The following is a 16,391-nucleotide window of genomic DNA, read 5'->3' as shown; positions in this document are numbered from 1 at the left end:
ACATCTTAGGCCTTGGAATATAGACATTTGAGGCAAAATTACAATTTCCTAACCTTTTCCCCAAGTATTTTTACGAGTAAAACAGGGTATTTACTTTGTCGCTATTGATGGTCTTAATACTATAAAGTCCTTATTGTTTAATTTGTATATTTATCTTCTCAAATCCCTGTTTTTCCTAATTAGATCAGTACATCTTTAAGTATATATTATACTTTATTTTATTTCCAATTTCTGTGAGACACAATCTTATCCAAAAGTCCACTACTACTGTATCATCTCCACTTCTCAAGAAGCAGATTCTGAGGTCTAAATAATGCTAAATCACAGAGCTAGTAATTGAAATAACTGAGATTAACCAGTTGAGATAGGGCCAAAATATTTATGTTTTTAAAAAGCTTCTCTGGTTATGCTAAAGCACAGTCAGGATGGAGAATCTCTACTCTAGTAATTTGATCTATAGTTTAGAAAACCAAATCCTAATCTCAAAATGCATAGTCAACTGTTCATTTAATCAAGTACTTTATGGTTTTTCCTTATGGGTTCAACATTCACTTGGAAAATGAGATAAAAATATAAACCAAAGCCTTAAATCCTTCAATTTACTGAAAAGTTCTGGGAAATAAAGAACATATCTGCACTTTCTAGCACTGCAAACTCTCCATCTGTTTACTTTTCATATCAAATCTAAAAAAAATATTTAACATCAAGGTGGATAACTGAGTGAACTTCAGAATTGCTTTATCTTCTAACAGCACTCCTCTGGATGCTATATAAAAGCAGAGGGACTAATTATAATTTCCTCCATTCACTTCATAAACATTTATTGAGTGACTATTACATGTGAAGAATAATTTGAAGCAGGTTTTACCTGCAAGAAAAGTAATTCTGGGAAATTTTATGTGTTTCATGCAAGAATGGGAAAACATAAGAACCCCACAAAAGAATTTTATACTGCTTTACTTCCCTTCCCTTTCATAAGCTCAAAGAGAAGAAAATACACATAAAATCCTTTTATTGAAGTGCTGAAACTTACACTGTGTAAGTTTAATTACATGAAAAATCTGAGACATGGGAGATGATAAAAATGTACTGATGATCTATAATACCACATACCAAGTTACATATTAGAAAGACTTCACTGGAATGAGCTTTTCTGGAATAAGTAGTAGAATTAGTGTTAAAAATATATACTACCTTTGAGACAGCATGGAGAGACTTGGAGATAATTATGCTAAGTAAAATAAGCCAGTCAGAGAAAGACAAATATCACATGAACTCACTTATATGTGGAATCTAATGAACAAAATAAACTGATGAACAAAACAGATCCAGAGACATGGACACATGGAACAGACTAAGGAATCTCAGAGAGAAGGGGGGGAGCGAGGAGCAGGAATAGATTAACCAAAGAACTTACATGCATATATGCATAACCCATGGACACAGACAATAGTGAGGTGAAGGCCTGAAGGGGATGGGAGAGGGGGTGGAGAGGTCAATGGGAGGCGGGGAGAACATCTATAATACTTTCAACAATAAAAATAAATTAAAATATATATATATAATGCCTGTGTTCTTTTTGAAAGGTCAACAATTTTTTTTTGATTTACATTTAAAGTAAATTTCTTAGGAAAATAAAAAGCAGCCCTGTTTTGAGTCAAATATAGCAAAGGAAAACTGTCTCAGTTCATTTAGTTACAAAGTATAATTATCAGTACAGTTACAAAAACAAATGTCATACCACCTCTAATGTCTTTAGGACATCATATTTGTTGATACATGTAATATGGACACACACCTGTAACTGTAACCCTGATCTCAAGTAAACAAACAAAATGATAACCATTCACTTGATGGGAAAAAAGTATTATCAAGAAACTATGTTCAAGAAATGGTACTGTCAAATCATTATAAGCAAAACATGTACATCTACTCATAGATCATGTCTTGTCACAAGTCAAATAACCATTATTCTAGAAGAAGATAATTCTGTTTTTAAAATTAATTGTCCTTCCCTAACTTTATTCTCAGTTAAAATATATATCTAAACCTATCTATATGGATATTGAAAAGACAGTGCTATTGGTTGAATTGTGCCCTTTCCAAAAGATATGTTGAAATCCTAACCTTGACACCTATGAATGGGAGTTTACTTGTAAGTAGAGTCTTCACAGATGTAATGAAGTAAAGATGGGGTCGTGCTGAATTAGGGTGGTCTCAAATCCAATATGACCCTGCCCTTATAAGAAGAGAAGAAACACAGGCACAGGGATAAAACCATGTGATGAGGGAGGCACAGACTGAAAAAGTGATGAATCTTCAAGTCAAGGAATGACAAGGATTGCTGGCAACATTACAAGCTAAGAGAAAGGCATGGAACTTATTCTCCCCTAAAGCCTTCAATGGGGCATGGCTCTGAGGACAACTTGATTTTGAACTTCTAAACTTAAGAACTGTGGGAGAATTAATTTTTGTTAATTTAAACCACCAAGTTTGTGACAATTTATTACAGCAGACTTAGGAAACTAACCCAGAGAACCAAATAGCCTACTTACTTTCATTTTTCTAGTGGAAAGATCAAATCAGTTTCTCATACTAAATAAACATCTGATCGATGTATACATAAAATATATTTAATCCCAAAAAGAAAATTCTTCAACTCTCTCTGCTTTGCATATGGAATATTTCTCCAAACAATAGTGGTTGATAAAAAGTTAAAATTTTGGAAGAGGTAGTGAGTTCACAGATACCCAAGTAAAATTTCTTGCAAAATTTGGGATGCATATAGTTTTCATAAAGCTTAAAGGTTAACTAAATTGCAAAACTATGTTTTTCAACCATGATTTCTGCATACATTGCATTTTCACATGTTTAAACATAAACTTTAAACTGCTTGTTGGGAAACTTCAATGAGAACAAAATTTAGTAGTAGTACAACAGACATAATAATGTAAAAAAAATCTGGCATGAGTATAATGGACAAATCCATTACTTATTTTGTGAGAGTTGAGCTTACTAGGAGGAGACCTGCTTTAATGATTTTGCAAAAAGTAGGATAACTACCATGACCAATTTATTGAATTCTGTGCTAGGTGAGTGCTAAAGATCTAAGCTTTTTACTAATATCATCTATCACATTTAATCCTTACAATTATATTATTATTAGGATCCAAATATGAAAGTTGTACAAATGGGGGTCAAAGAGAATGAATAATTTCCCCAAGGTCACATACCTGGTGGGTCTGGCACAAGGTTAATCACTCAGTCTTAACTGTTCTGTGAATTTGTCATACCTATAAGTCATATGTGCTACATTATAATTGCCTTTCTAATTACTAAAATTTTTATAATGATAATTTACAAATAAACCTTAAAATATGGGAAACAAATGAAATAGTCAGCACTTTTGATTAGAACCATAAATATCTGTGGCATATTAATGACATGGCCAAAAATAGAATGCAATTGAAAGAGAACAAAGGGCTAGTTCTTAATGTGGAAGAAATATAAATTAGAGCTACTTGACGTAAGATTTGTTGCTGTGATTAACAAATAACTTAAGATCAAAATAAGACATGATATGTAGATGAATTAAAAAAGGGAACATTAGGGAAAAAAAATATGACAATAGGCTGCTATGAAGTAGCATACTGTTTATGGGAATAAATTTAGCAATGGTCAATTTAAAGCATTTTTTTAAATAGTTAAGGGAATTGTATTAAACTGGGAAAAGATTTAAATTATGATTAAATTGTATTAAACTGAAAACAAAATTAAATTATGATTAAAGTGTAATTCTAAAATAAAGAAGTTTTAGAAACAGTTACTTAATAAATGTGTGCCAAAGGTTATAAGAAAGAACTTCCTAGTCCTGAGAGTTGTTATACTGGATAAGAAAGCAGCAGAATGTCTATTTTTTTTTAAGATCCATCCTTACAAACAGAAGGCATACATTATCAGCAGTTCAGAAAGGTTAGGTGTGTTTCTGCCAGAAGGCAGCCAGTGGATAACCACTTACGGTTCTATAAAGCCCAGTGACTGCATAATAATGCGATTCTTATAACTCTGAGGCAAGGGCAACACAGCTGCTCTTTCTTTTCTTTGGTGATCAGGATTTGCTGTTCAAAAAGTTGCAGAATAATGTGAATGTAATTAGATGAAATTTTCCCCAACAGAAAAGCAAGGATTAATTTTGACTCTAGTGACTGAAAGAAACTCAGAAACTCTACAGTGGGCTTTTTAAACATTTATGGTCTCCTGTACTTAGAAAGCATTCCTCTATGTGCAACTTAAAAAGCAGACTCTTTTGCTGGATGACCTTAGGCCTCTGAGTTGAATTAACATTAAATAAAAAATTCTGAGCAAATCTGTAGTTTCTCTGTTATATAAAATGCTTTGAAAAATTCAATTTTAGTGCATTCTACTTAAAGTTTTATGAATTTACTTCATTTCATCTACTTAAGTCTTTATTTTTTATGAAGGTGATGAAGGCATATTCCTTATATTTATAATTTTTTTTTTTTAAATACAGTTAGTTTCTTTCCAGGCAAACTTTCCCTTTAAAGGGTACGGTAATTAATTTCAATTTTGAAGATGGCACTGCAGTCCACAATCCTTGGCTGACTGTTTTTCCAGGAAAAGTAAGAGCAGCTGTAAAAGTAACTAAAAATTCAATGGGATCTTTTGATGTAGACGTCTCACAAAATATAGAGCTGTGAGGGATGTAAAGGGATGACTTCCCAAGCCTTTGGAACACTTTAGAATATTTAAAAATGAATGAGAAAAATGTAGGAATTAAAACAAAAAAAAATCATAAATGGTATATATATATATAATTTTAAAACAAATGGAAAATAATTCAAACTTCCCAAACTATTTTGTATTTGTTTGTTTGTTTGTTTTTTTATCCTCACCCGAGGACATTTTTCCATTTTTTGCACAGATAGAGTGGGAAGGAGAGAGAAGGAGAGAGAGAGAGAGGGACACATCGAGTGGCTGCCACCCACACAACCAAGCAGGGCCGGGGACAAACTGCAACCGAGGTACATGCCCTTAGCAGGAACCGAACCTGGGTCTCTCCGGACCGCAGGTGGATGCTCTAACCGCTCAGCCAAACCGGCCAGGGCAGTATTTGTAGTTATATGTGTGTTCAAGAAAGATATGAAGAGCTCTATTTCAAACATGGGTACTTGATTTCTATTATTAAATTTTTATTTTGTATTTAGGAGTATATCGCTATTCCATGTAAGGGCAAATGCAGATGCGATTAATGTAATTTTTGACATGCAATAATGCTCAGGGGAAAAAAAGGAGTGGAGAAATAGCTTAGCTGTACTTATACAAATTACTATATTAAAGAACACTTTTAATATTTTCATTAAAACATAATTCTACTTGTTTCTACATAGTTAATAATAGAAAATTCAAAGTATCAATATTTCATTGCTTGCCTCCAAAAAATTGTTGACATCCTCTGTGGCCATCTGCCAAGGTGGTCATTCCTTTGTAGTTGATGGAGTTAGATAAGTATCATGATTCTATGAATTGATGAAGGGAAATAGTCTGTGCTCTTGGCTTCTTGTATTTTATTTCCTTGGTCCTGTTAAAAAGGGAATAAAGATGAATTTACCAATTTTGAACAGAGAGCAAGTTATATCTTTCTTTAGTTTTCATATTTATGGATATTTTGAAATTTTACGAGGTCTCATTAAGAATCACAGAATTTTAGTCTTACACACAAGACTTGCTAAATGTATGACCGCAGGCAGTAAAGAGGTATATCAATCAGATGATTCAATCCCTGTATTTTATGCTATAGGAAACTGAAATCCAGAGAGGTTAAACAACTCAACCAATTGGTTGTAACTAACCAATTAGTGGGAGAGCCAGTATGAGAAACCAGTTCTTATTACTCCAAGTTCAGGGTTCTTTACTCTAGCTGTTTACCTGGCAGGGCATTATCATGACCAAGCTAATTTCTCAGCCCTATTACTTAGAGAAAAATCTAAAATAAGAAACAACAGGATAGTTTACTATTTAGATTACTGATTCAAAACATGGCGTGTATTCAATGGATATCTAAGAGAGATTATTTTATTAAAGTATGATCATCATTTTATTAAACATGACCAGTTATCATTAAATATCTGAATTTCATCCAGAGTCATAATCATTCATTTTTCCCAATCCTTACTACTGCAATATAGCAAAAGAGTGATATTTTAATTATTTGCAGAGCAAAACATTGAAATTTTTAAAAATAAAACTGGATTTCAGATATACCCTTAACGTTTGTGTAAATTTTCACATAAGAGTATGCCTAATAGTATTTATTGAGCATGGCACTATTCTGAGCTTTTTACACATATTAAACTTACAGCAACTCTACTGGATAGGTGCCAATACTACCCCTGTGGTAGACTGGATCACTCCTCCCTTTCCCCCAATACATGCATGAAAGGTGTATCTATACTTCTCTGCTCTACAACTGTGGGGTTGCTTTGAAGAAATGGCGTGAGACCAGATATCACACAAGCAGAGCCTTGAAATACACTTAAGCAGTTGGGTTTCTCCCTTGCAATCTGCTGTTTACTCTGAGAAAACAGTGCCTCAGGTAGCTGTAGGTTCAAAAAAGATGAGAGACATGTGACAGAGATGTAGACCCATTCCAGATCAGACCTACTCCTGCTTACCCACAGACTGCTTATTGTGGTACGCCAGTGAGATCTGCAACTCGCGCTGTAATAAAAGCTCACTGACACACCTCCCTTTTACAGACAAAATGAAGGTCAGAGGTTGAGTAACTTGTCCAAACTCTCACAATTAGGTGGTAGGACAGGGATCTAAAGTCATGCAACACTGTCTCCAGGGTGCTCTCAGCCCCTATACTATATCACTACTATATTATACTGGCCATATTATATGATATTAATATAGCAGTAGGTGATGTGGCACATATTAAAATTCACAAATATAAATGTATTCAATCTAATTGTCCATGGAAAAAATGTTTTGCAGCTTCAAGTGAAATGTTTCATCTTGAGATATTAATAAATATAAATGTATTGTTTTCTGGAATAAGATTAATAAGACTATACATCTCTTGGGGTACCTTCCCAACTCACCCTAATACTAACCAGTGCTGATAGCTCTACTACATGATTTTACCTCTAATTCTGGCTGACCAATTCAGGCATGTGTGATCCAAGCTCGATCAACCAAATTTCTGTTAATATCTTGAAATTTGGACATGTGACTGGAAACCCCCATTAATGGTTCTACTCTGGAGAAAGCTTAAGTCCCCAAAGCTATCCTTGCTCTTTTCCTTCCCACCTGTTAGTTCCATGCGCTACTCCAGTATCTTTCCAGATGAATGCCCTTTATGAACAACCTTGGCAAAATCTGTTTTTCTTGTTGCAAGCAAAAGAAATTTAACCAAAATAGGCTTGAACACACACACACATGCACACACAGATGCACACGCACACACACCCAGTGTTCTTTTTGTTATATTTTGAAGTGCAGAGAAAGGATTTCTTAAAGTGACCGAATAAAGTTGCTCTGTCTTTTTATTCTATCAAAGTAATTTTACCAGTTGTAGTTATGGACTGTATGTCCTCTGATAATACTTAAAAATTCTTCCAAATTTTAGCTCTGGCCGGTTTGGTTCAGCAGTTAGAGCGTCGGCCTGCGGTCCAGAGAGACCCGGGTTCAGTTCCCACTAAGGGCACGTACCTCGGTTGCAGTGTGTCCCCAGCCCTGGTTGGGTCGGGCGGGTAGCAACCACTCGATGTGTTCCTTTCACGTCGATGTTTCTCTCTCTTTCTCTCTCTCCCTCCCTCCCACTCTACCTGAACAAAAAAATGGAAAAGTGTCCTTGGGTGAAGATAAAAAAAAAAAAAATCTTCCAAATTTAAAAAACCAGGGTCTATGGATACTAGAGCATCTGTGGATAGAACTATATTTTAGTAGAGGTGAATAAAGTAGATTTCCTTTGTAATTCTACATATTTTATGTATTCAAAAACATTTTATGTAGATAAGCTTTCTATATTTGTTTTGATAATACAAGACAAGTGAACATAAGAGATTATTTGTGTCACTGATTCACTCAGAACTGCTTATGAGACCCAAACATATTCCCAGACATTGTTTTGGGTACTGAGGATAGAGCAGTGACAAAACAGACAAAGTCTCTTCCCTCTTAGAGTAGTGACAAGAGAGAATATATGGAATAAAATTTGAAAATTTCATAGTACTGTTAGTAATGAACTTGGAACATCCAAATCAGCGAGGAGATAGGAGCAGCTTAAAAGTGTAGTGTATGGAGGTAAAAATTCTGGAAAAGTTTATGTGCAATCCTTAACCTATACCTAATTTTCAAGAGGATATATGAATATATAGTCCGACCATCACCACCAAGGCAATGTTTATGTTACATTTTTTACTTTACCACTGATTTCATATTGATTATTACAGTAGAACCTCTTAATATTTCTCCCAGATGAGCAGGAGAGAAAATGGAGCATTAGAGGTTTGAAAAACCTGACCACTTTGAATAGTGGTAGAACCAGCTACAGCCTGGTTTCCAAGATTTCCAGTTTTAATGCCATCATACCACACTACATCATCTAACAAAAGACAATTAGTTTCATAGCAGAGAGTGTTAACATTTCTTTTAATTTGCTTCTATGAGCTACTTACGAGGTGGGGAAAAGAAGCGATATTATTAGGGTCACAAAGAAGTGGCTGGTAACACATTGAACATCTTTTGTCAGCTGGTATAGCTCAAATCAGTAAGAACTTTGAAATGGTTTCATAGAATTGGCTGTGGAGAAGTTTAAGAATGTATTATTAAAGCAAATTTTCCCAACCAGTGGGGTTGGCAAACCTCAGCCAGCAGAACAAGTCCAGTCCGCCGTCTGTTTTTGCATGACACTCTGTACGAGAATGGTACTTACATTTCTAAATGGCTTAAAAAGTGTAAAAAAAATTTGACACCTGAAAACTATATGAAATTAAGTTTCAATGTCCATAAATAAAGCTGAAACACAGCCATGCTCATGTGTTCATGTATTGCCTGTGACTACTTTCACACCTCAACAGTAGAGTTGAATAGTTCCACAGAGACCTGCCAGCCTGCGGAGCATAAAATATTTATTATCTGGGCTTTTAAGGAAAAAGTTTGTTGATCCTTGATCTAGAACAGCAATTTTCACCAGTGCGCTATACGAATTTTTAAAACATGCAATGCCTGATTATTTAGTCAGGGTCACTCACCTCTTTTCCCTCAGACTGTCAAGTAAAAAAAAATGACAAGGGCCACACAATAGCCGTCTAGTGTGACTGAATAAAAATTATACTTAATTTTTATTTTTTGTCAGATCGACAAAAAATACATTTTTTGGTGTGTCACAGAATTTTAGTAATTAGTTTGTGTGCCATGAGATGAAAAAGGTTGAAAATCGCTGGTCTAGAAGGTCAGAGTTTTCCTAAGAGTTCAAAATGTTTAAGGCAATAATGACATCTGTTTAAACTAGTAATTAAATAAATTTAATAACTGAATAGTTAAATATTTCTTCCCCTTAAAATGGAATGACTTGAGAGCACCCAAGGTGTATGAGTGATTGTCTTAGGACCTGAGAAGCATGCTTATGTATCTTAGCCACTCAGTCAGCTTATCACTTAAATTACCTGTTAGTGTTTAAATTACCTCATGGTGTTTGTGATTATTATAGAGGTTTAAATAACTTAACTATCAGTCCTACATTTTGAAATTTACTGTTACATAGGTTGCTAGTAAAAGACAGGAAGCATAAAGAAAATTTTGGTGACATACAATTAATGAGAAGCATAAAAATCCAATGAAGTCTATAAATCTGCCTTAGGATGAATATCATCAAATCTATAAGGAACCCCTAGAAGTCTTAAATACTTTAAAACTCAGTATTAAAAATGATTATATCCCAAATTTTCTTAAGCAAAATTATCTCTTATTTAGAAATTAAATCTAGTTCATTTAAAAGCACAAAGTACAAAGAACTCCAAAACATGAGATCATAAAATCAGTTTTGAACCTACTTTCGATATTGTAACTTAGTTACTTTTCAACATACATTTAAATATTCATTAGGCCTCAAATTCAAACATTATTTAAAATATTAAAATTTTACATTTACTGTTGTCCAATCACCCCCACCCTGTTTAAGCCAATTAAACAGCAGGTCATTTACTAAAAGTAAAAAAAAAAAAAAAGTTTAAATACTTTATTATGCATAATAAATAATGATTTATATTTAAACTAAATGTTATGATTCAATTTTTTTCCTTTTGTAACTCAACCATTCTTTCAAGGAGGGTTTAAAATATCTACATGGTGCCCTGGTAGGTGTGACTCAGTTGGTCGAACATCATGCTATGCACCAACAGGTCCTTGGTAGGATTCCCAGCCAGGGCACATCCCCAGGTTGTGGGATAGATCCCTAGTTGGGATGTGTACCAGAGGCAGCCGATTGATGTTTCTCTCTCTCTCTTTAAAATCAACAAAAATATATTTAAAAAATAAATAATGCTCTAATTTTAGAATAAATAAATGAAAATATCTACATCATTCTATTTATTCTCTCTGTTATCACTGTTCTGAAACAAGCTACTCTGTGATTTGGAAGCCAAAGTCTACCTTTAATTAGAAAAAAATTTAAGATCGTCTTTTACTATTTCTTACATTTTGACATTTTTTCTTTTAAATTTTTATTTACTTTTAAATTTTTTGTAATCCTCACCCGAGGATATTTTTCCATTTTTGTTCAGATAGAGTGGGAGGGAGTGAGAGGGGGAGAGAGAGAAACATTGATATGAGAGAGACACATCCACTGGTTGCCTCCCACAGAACCCTGACCAGAGCCGGGGACGATCCGTAACCAAGTACATGCCCTTGACCAGAATTGAACCTGTGACTCATTGGTCCACGGGTCAATGCTCTAACCACTTAGCAAATTGGACAGGGCATGATTTTTTTTTTCTTCATTGATTTTTAGAGAGGAAGAAAAAAGGAGAGTTAGAAACATCAATGAGAGAGAACATAGATTGGCTGCCTCTTGCATGCCCCACAATGGGGATCAGGCCCACTTCCTGGGCATGTGCCCTGACTGGGAATTGAATTGGCAACCTCTTGGTGCATGGGTCCATGCTCAGCCAGTGAGCCACACGGGCTGAGATTCACATTTTTTCATTTATCCCTGAAAAATATGTCTAAGCCTCATATTGAACCTTCATTATTTATTCCCATGTTTCATCTTCTCTTGCATCATTTTAATAGCTTTGACTTTTCTCTGAATTCTGAGGAAATTTCTAATTTTTCCCCCCTGGGGGTCAATTCTGTTTTTACTGACAAGTGCTGAGAATGTTAATTTATTTTTATAATTTTAATTTTCTCCAGTCAACTTTAACCTTATTTACCTTGTCAATATATTTATCCTGGTATCTTTTTTTTTATTTCACCTGTTCTTCCCTTATGAACATCTGCCTCTGTTTCAAATAGCCATGTCTTCTAGTGATTGCAGTTTTCTAAATATTTATGTTTTTGTAAAGTTATTTTTCTGAATGTTCACTATAGAGGTATAATTATCCTTAATTTGCACTCTTTTGTCATAAACTTTGTGTTGTGATTCATTTTTTTTTTAAATCCTCATCTGAGGACACACTTTTGGTTTTGTGTTTGGGGGGAGAAAAACATTGATGTGAGAGAGAAACATGGAACCCACAACCTAGGTATGTGCCCTGACTGGGAATTGAACCCTCAACCTCTCGGTGTATATGGAATGATGCTCCAACAAACTGAGCTACACTGGCCAGGGCTGTGATTCAATTTTTAACAATGGTTTCCCAACATTCTTGTAACTCAAAAACAATGACATCCTTTTGAAAAATTTAAGATTTACCTATTTTAAAAATGTTGAGAAAGGTTATACCAAATAGAAAAAAGAAGGTGATAATATTTATTCATTCTGCACATTCATTCATCATTTCTTTAGCAAAACATGAGTGCAAAATCTTTGCAAGCCACCCTAGAAAAAAGCAAAGAGATAAATGACAGCACTTATTTTCAAGGAGCTTACAGACCAGTGGCTGGAAAAAGACAGGTATTCATATTGTTAAAATAGTTTGCTAACTCTTCAATAGATGTAAATTAAGCTACCCATAGATATAGAGAAATTACTATATTATAATCTAGAACAAAAATGGACTCAGTTCCTGATTGTGAGAACAGAAGAGGGAGAATACAGCTGTCCCTCCCCGCTTCGCGCTTCGACTTTCGCAGCTTACCTCTATCGCGGTTTTTTCAAATGTACTCACTAAAAACTTGATTGAGACAGTGAAAATGATACAGTGTGCACTTGGTTGTCTGAGTCAATCATACACCTCTGTATTACAATTACAATTAAAATTACTGTATGTATGGACTGTAGGCCTATGTATTCGAGCACCCCAGGAATCCTTCAACCCCAGGTGCAACTGCTAGAGTCTGGAACGGATTAACCGCGATAAATGAGGGACGACTGTAAATGAGAAGTATTAATAGAATCTACTGGTCATGCTGACTAATTTGATGAGGGAAGACAAATATTTAAAATTATTGTCAGTAAGGGTGCCCTATGTTTAGAGATATAAAGAGAAGGTAGGCAGGGTCTACAGATGTACCAAAATTGGTTTATTTTTAAAGTTATTTTTATTTATTAATTTATGATAATGGTAAAATTCAAACAGCATAAAAGAGTGAAAAAGTGAGAAATAAAAGCCCTATCTCTTCTCTCCACAGATAAACACCATCAATAATTTCCTGCATGTCTCATTCCATAAATTTTATACACCTTTTATAGAAACTCTTGGGGACAAATATATTTAGGAATTTGGAATTTTTCAGATTTAGAAAGGTAATCTGATGCTTTACCTCACTTTATCTAATACCAGCCCGTGCTGTCTAGGCAGCAGCTCATAATCAAATACACTAATTTTTCTGTAATGAATAGTCACACTTTGATTTAAACATAGAATATAAATGATTTCATATATTCATAAATAGCTTTTATTTATTTTTTTCCCCAGAGGGTAAGTCTTTTTTTCCCTAGCTTTATTGAGAAATTACTGACACATAACATTATTAATCTAAGATGTACAACGTGATGATCTGATTCAGATTTATATTGCAAAATGGCTATTGCAGTAAGGTTAGTTAACACATCTGTCACCTAAGTACAGTTTGTGTGTGTATTGTTAACTGTAGGTGGCACACTGAATGTTAGATCCCAAGAACTTCTTCATTTAATAACTGGAAGTGTGTACCCTTTAACCAAAAATCTCCCCATTTCCCAGCCTCTGGCAACCATCATTCTATTCTGTTTCTCTGAGTTTTTTTTTTTAGACTCCCCATATAAGTGAGATCATGTAGTATATGTCTTTCTCTGTCTGACTTATCTTACGAAGCTTAACACACTTATGGTCCACCCAAGTTGTCACAAATGATAGGATTACCTTTTTAATGGATGAATAATATTCATATATAAACACAAATTTACATACATTAAATATAATACACGTAGTATCATACCACATTTTCGCAAATATACACATTTTCTTTTTTTTTTATCCTAACCCGAGGACATTTTTGCATCCACCTTGAGATAGAGTGGAAAGGAGAGAGGGGGTAAGAGAGAGAAACATTAATGTGAGAGAGACATATCGAGTGGTTGCCACCCACACAACCCCAACTGTGGCCTGGGACGAATCGCAACCAAGGCATGTGCCCCTAGCGGGAACTGAACACGGGCCTCTATGGTCTGCGGGCCAAGGCTCTAACTGCTGAGCCAAACCAGCTAGGGCCAACACATTTTCTTTACCCATTCATCTATCGATGAGCTTAGGTAGTTTTTTATTATGGCCATAGTAATAATGTTGCAGTGAGGTTGGGGGTGCAGTTATGTCTTTGAGATAGTAATTTCATTTTCTCGTGACATATACACAGAAGTGGCATATATATGCAGATGTGGAACCATATGGGAGGTCTATTTTTAATTTTTTGAAGAACCTCCACACTGTTTTCCATAGTGGCTGTACCAATTTACATTCCCACTGAATGGGCCCAAGGGTTCCCTTTTCTCCACATCCTCACCTGCATTTACCTCTTTTCTTCTGACAATAACCACTCTTCCAGGGATGAATTGGTATCACATGGTTTTGATTTGCATTTCCTTGATGATTAGTGATGTCGGACATCTTTTCCTGTACTGTTTAGTTACCTGTATGTGTCTTCTGTGGAAAATGTCTATTCAGGCATTTAGCCCATTTTTAAAATCAGATTGTTTTTTGGCTATTGAGTTCATCATATATTTTGGATATCAACCTCTTTTCTGATGTCATAAATAGCGTTTAAATGCATGACAAAATTTAGTAGGCCCTTAATGTTTCCACATCAGTTCAATTTTGCTGCCAAAATGTACTGAAGTAAAAGAACATTTTGGATTTCAGAGCCTTTTGCTTTTAGGAACTGCAATTATAGACCTGTACTAACTCTACCCAAGGAAACAATATATTAGCATATACTTATAATGATAAATTGTGTCCTTTTATTCATTCATATGCTTCATTATGCATGAAACACAATCTTATTTTCATAATGTTGAATGACTGAAATCTTTACAGAACATTACATATTTACTCTCTCTAAATACAGGTAGTAATTTAGTACCATTAGTAAAAAGTCTCATCCTTGAGTTGTTTCGGGATTTGTGTATATTTCTGAGAAGCAGCTTTAAGAGAATTCAGATAAGAGATTTCAGACAGTGGATCAAGTGAAGATGATACGGACGGCATGTGGCGTATTCATTCAGTGTCTCCATCAAGTGTTGCATTTTTTGCAGATGTTTCCCACAATCTCATTTTGCTTTTCATTATGAGTTATTAATTATTCCTATTTATTATATTTTTGTTTCATCCTTTGATATATCTCTTTTGTCATTTGCCACTTTTGTTTTCGTTTTTATGTTGACTCACCAGCTGTGTTCACTAGATGATCAATCTGTCTGATAATCCATCTAACTTTTCTGATACTGCATAAGTATTTGTCTCATGATTTAATAAAGTTTTTATACACTAAAACTATTAAGGATTTTAAGCATACAAATGCTCATAACACCTACAATTCATAGAAATAATTTTATATATACTGTATTAAGTTCAAAATAAGTCCCATGTTTATTTTTTAAAACTGCAAAATCTAAGCTAAATTAAAAAAAATTTAAATAAGCATGCTGAAATGCCTGCTGTCTTTAAAATGCTCAATTTATACTTGACATCTATCATATTTGTCACCTGCTATATACTGGAAATGATCATATGAAAACATGTTCAGCTAAACTTGGGGAAATATATGTACGTTTTGTATTACTATAAATAGAAATAAGCATATATGTATGTATCTCCTTTTTAAAAAATCATTCAAATGAGAACATTTTCTCCAAGATTTTACGAGGCATCTTTTCACAATACTACAGAGATCTATTTCTTTAGATCAAATGGGGCCTATATCATGCAACTGAATATAACTGAAGAAAAACCCATAAACATACTGACTGGTCTCATTTTTAAATTCATGAAACACTCAAATGGGCTCTTCATGCTCCCAGGCAAACATAGTATATTTCCCTAGTTCATGCATTCTCCTATTTTTCTAGATAATGTTTTCACTCTTCCCCTTCCTTGTGTTCTCTCCCTCACATCCCACATCTGGTCTCTCAGGGATCCACTTGATTTAATTTCAAATTACTTCCGAACTCCAAATCTTCCTCACTACTTCCACTGCAGTTCCTCGGGTTTAAGGCACCATTATCTTCCAGCTTTTACCTTTGCTCTCTTTCAGCCTGTTTGTGGTAACATCAATCAGAGTAAGCTTTTAAAACATTTTCAGATATTATATTGTTACTACTCTGTTAAGACAAACAAACTAGCAAACTCCAATGGACATCATTATCCTTCTGACCCCATCTCCTACCACTATCCCTCTGTTTCTGCTCAATCCACACCGGCATCTAATGCTTTTGTCTGAAACATCTGACATGTTACACTAGTTGCTCTCTCTTGCCTAAATTTGTTCTTTCTTGATGAGAACGTCCCTGCTAATCATATTTAATATTGAAAACCTCCTTCTAATCCCAATGATACTGCCTATCCAACTTACCATGTTTTAGATGTTTTTCTTTACAGAATTTGTATCTTCTGACATATTACATTAAGTATTTATTATGATTGTTTTCTACCACAAGAATGTAAGCCCCATAGGGCTGGGGTCTTGGCCACTTTACCTAAAACAGTGCCTGGTACAAAGTAGGCCCTCAATAA

The 16,391-nt window shown here is 34.5% G+C and overlaps 1 protein-coding gene across 1 annotated transcript in view; it reads right to left on the bottom strand.

Moving 5' to 3' along the window:
* The window catches only part of MBD5 (methyl-CpG binding domain protein 5), a 439,511-nt gene that overhangs the window by 240,429 nt on the left and 182,691 nt on the right, over positions 1-16,391 (bottom strand). The window contains exon 3 of the mRNA XM_036254977.1: positions 5,451-5,599. The gene's annotated coding sequence lies outside the window, so the exon portion shown is untranslated. The remainder of the gene's footprint in view (positions 1-5,450; positions 5,600-16,391) is intronic.

Source organism: Molossus molossus, unplaced genomic scaffold, assembly GCF_014108415.1.
Source record: "Molossus molossus isolate mMolMol1 unplaced genomic scaffold, mMolMol1.p scaffold_m16_p_11, whole genome shotgun sequence".
Lineage (NCBI taxonomy): Eukaryota > Metazoa > Chordata > Mammalia > Chiroptera > Molossidae > Molossus > Molossus molossus.
This window is presented reverse-complemented; position numbering and strand designations above follow the sequence as displayed.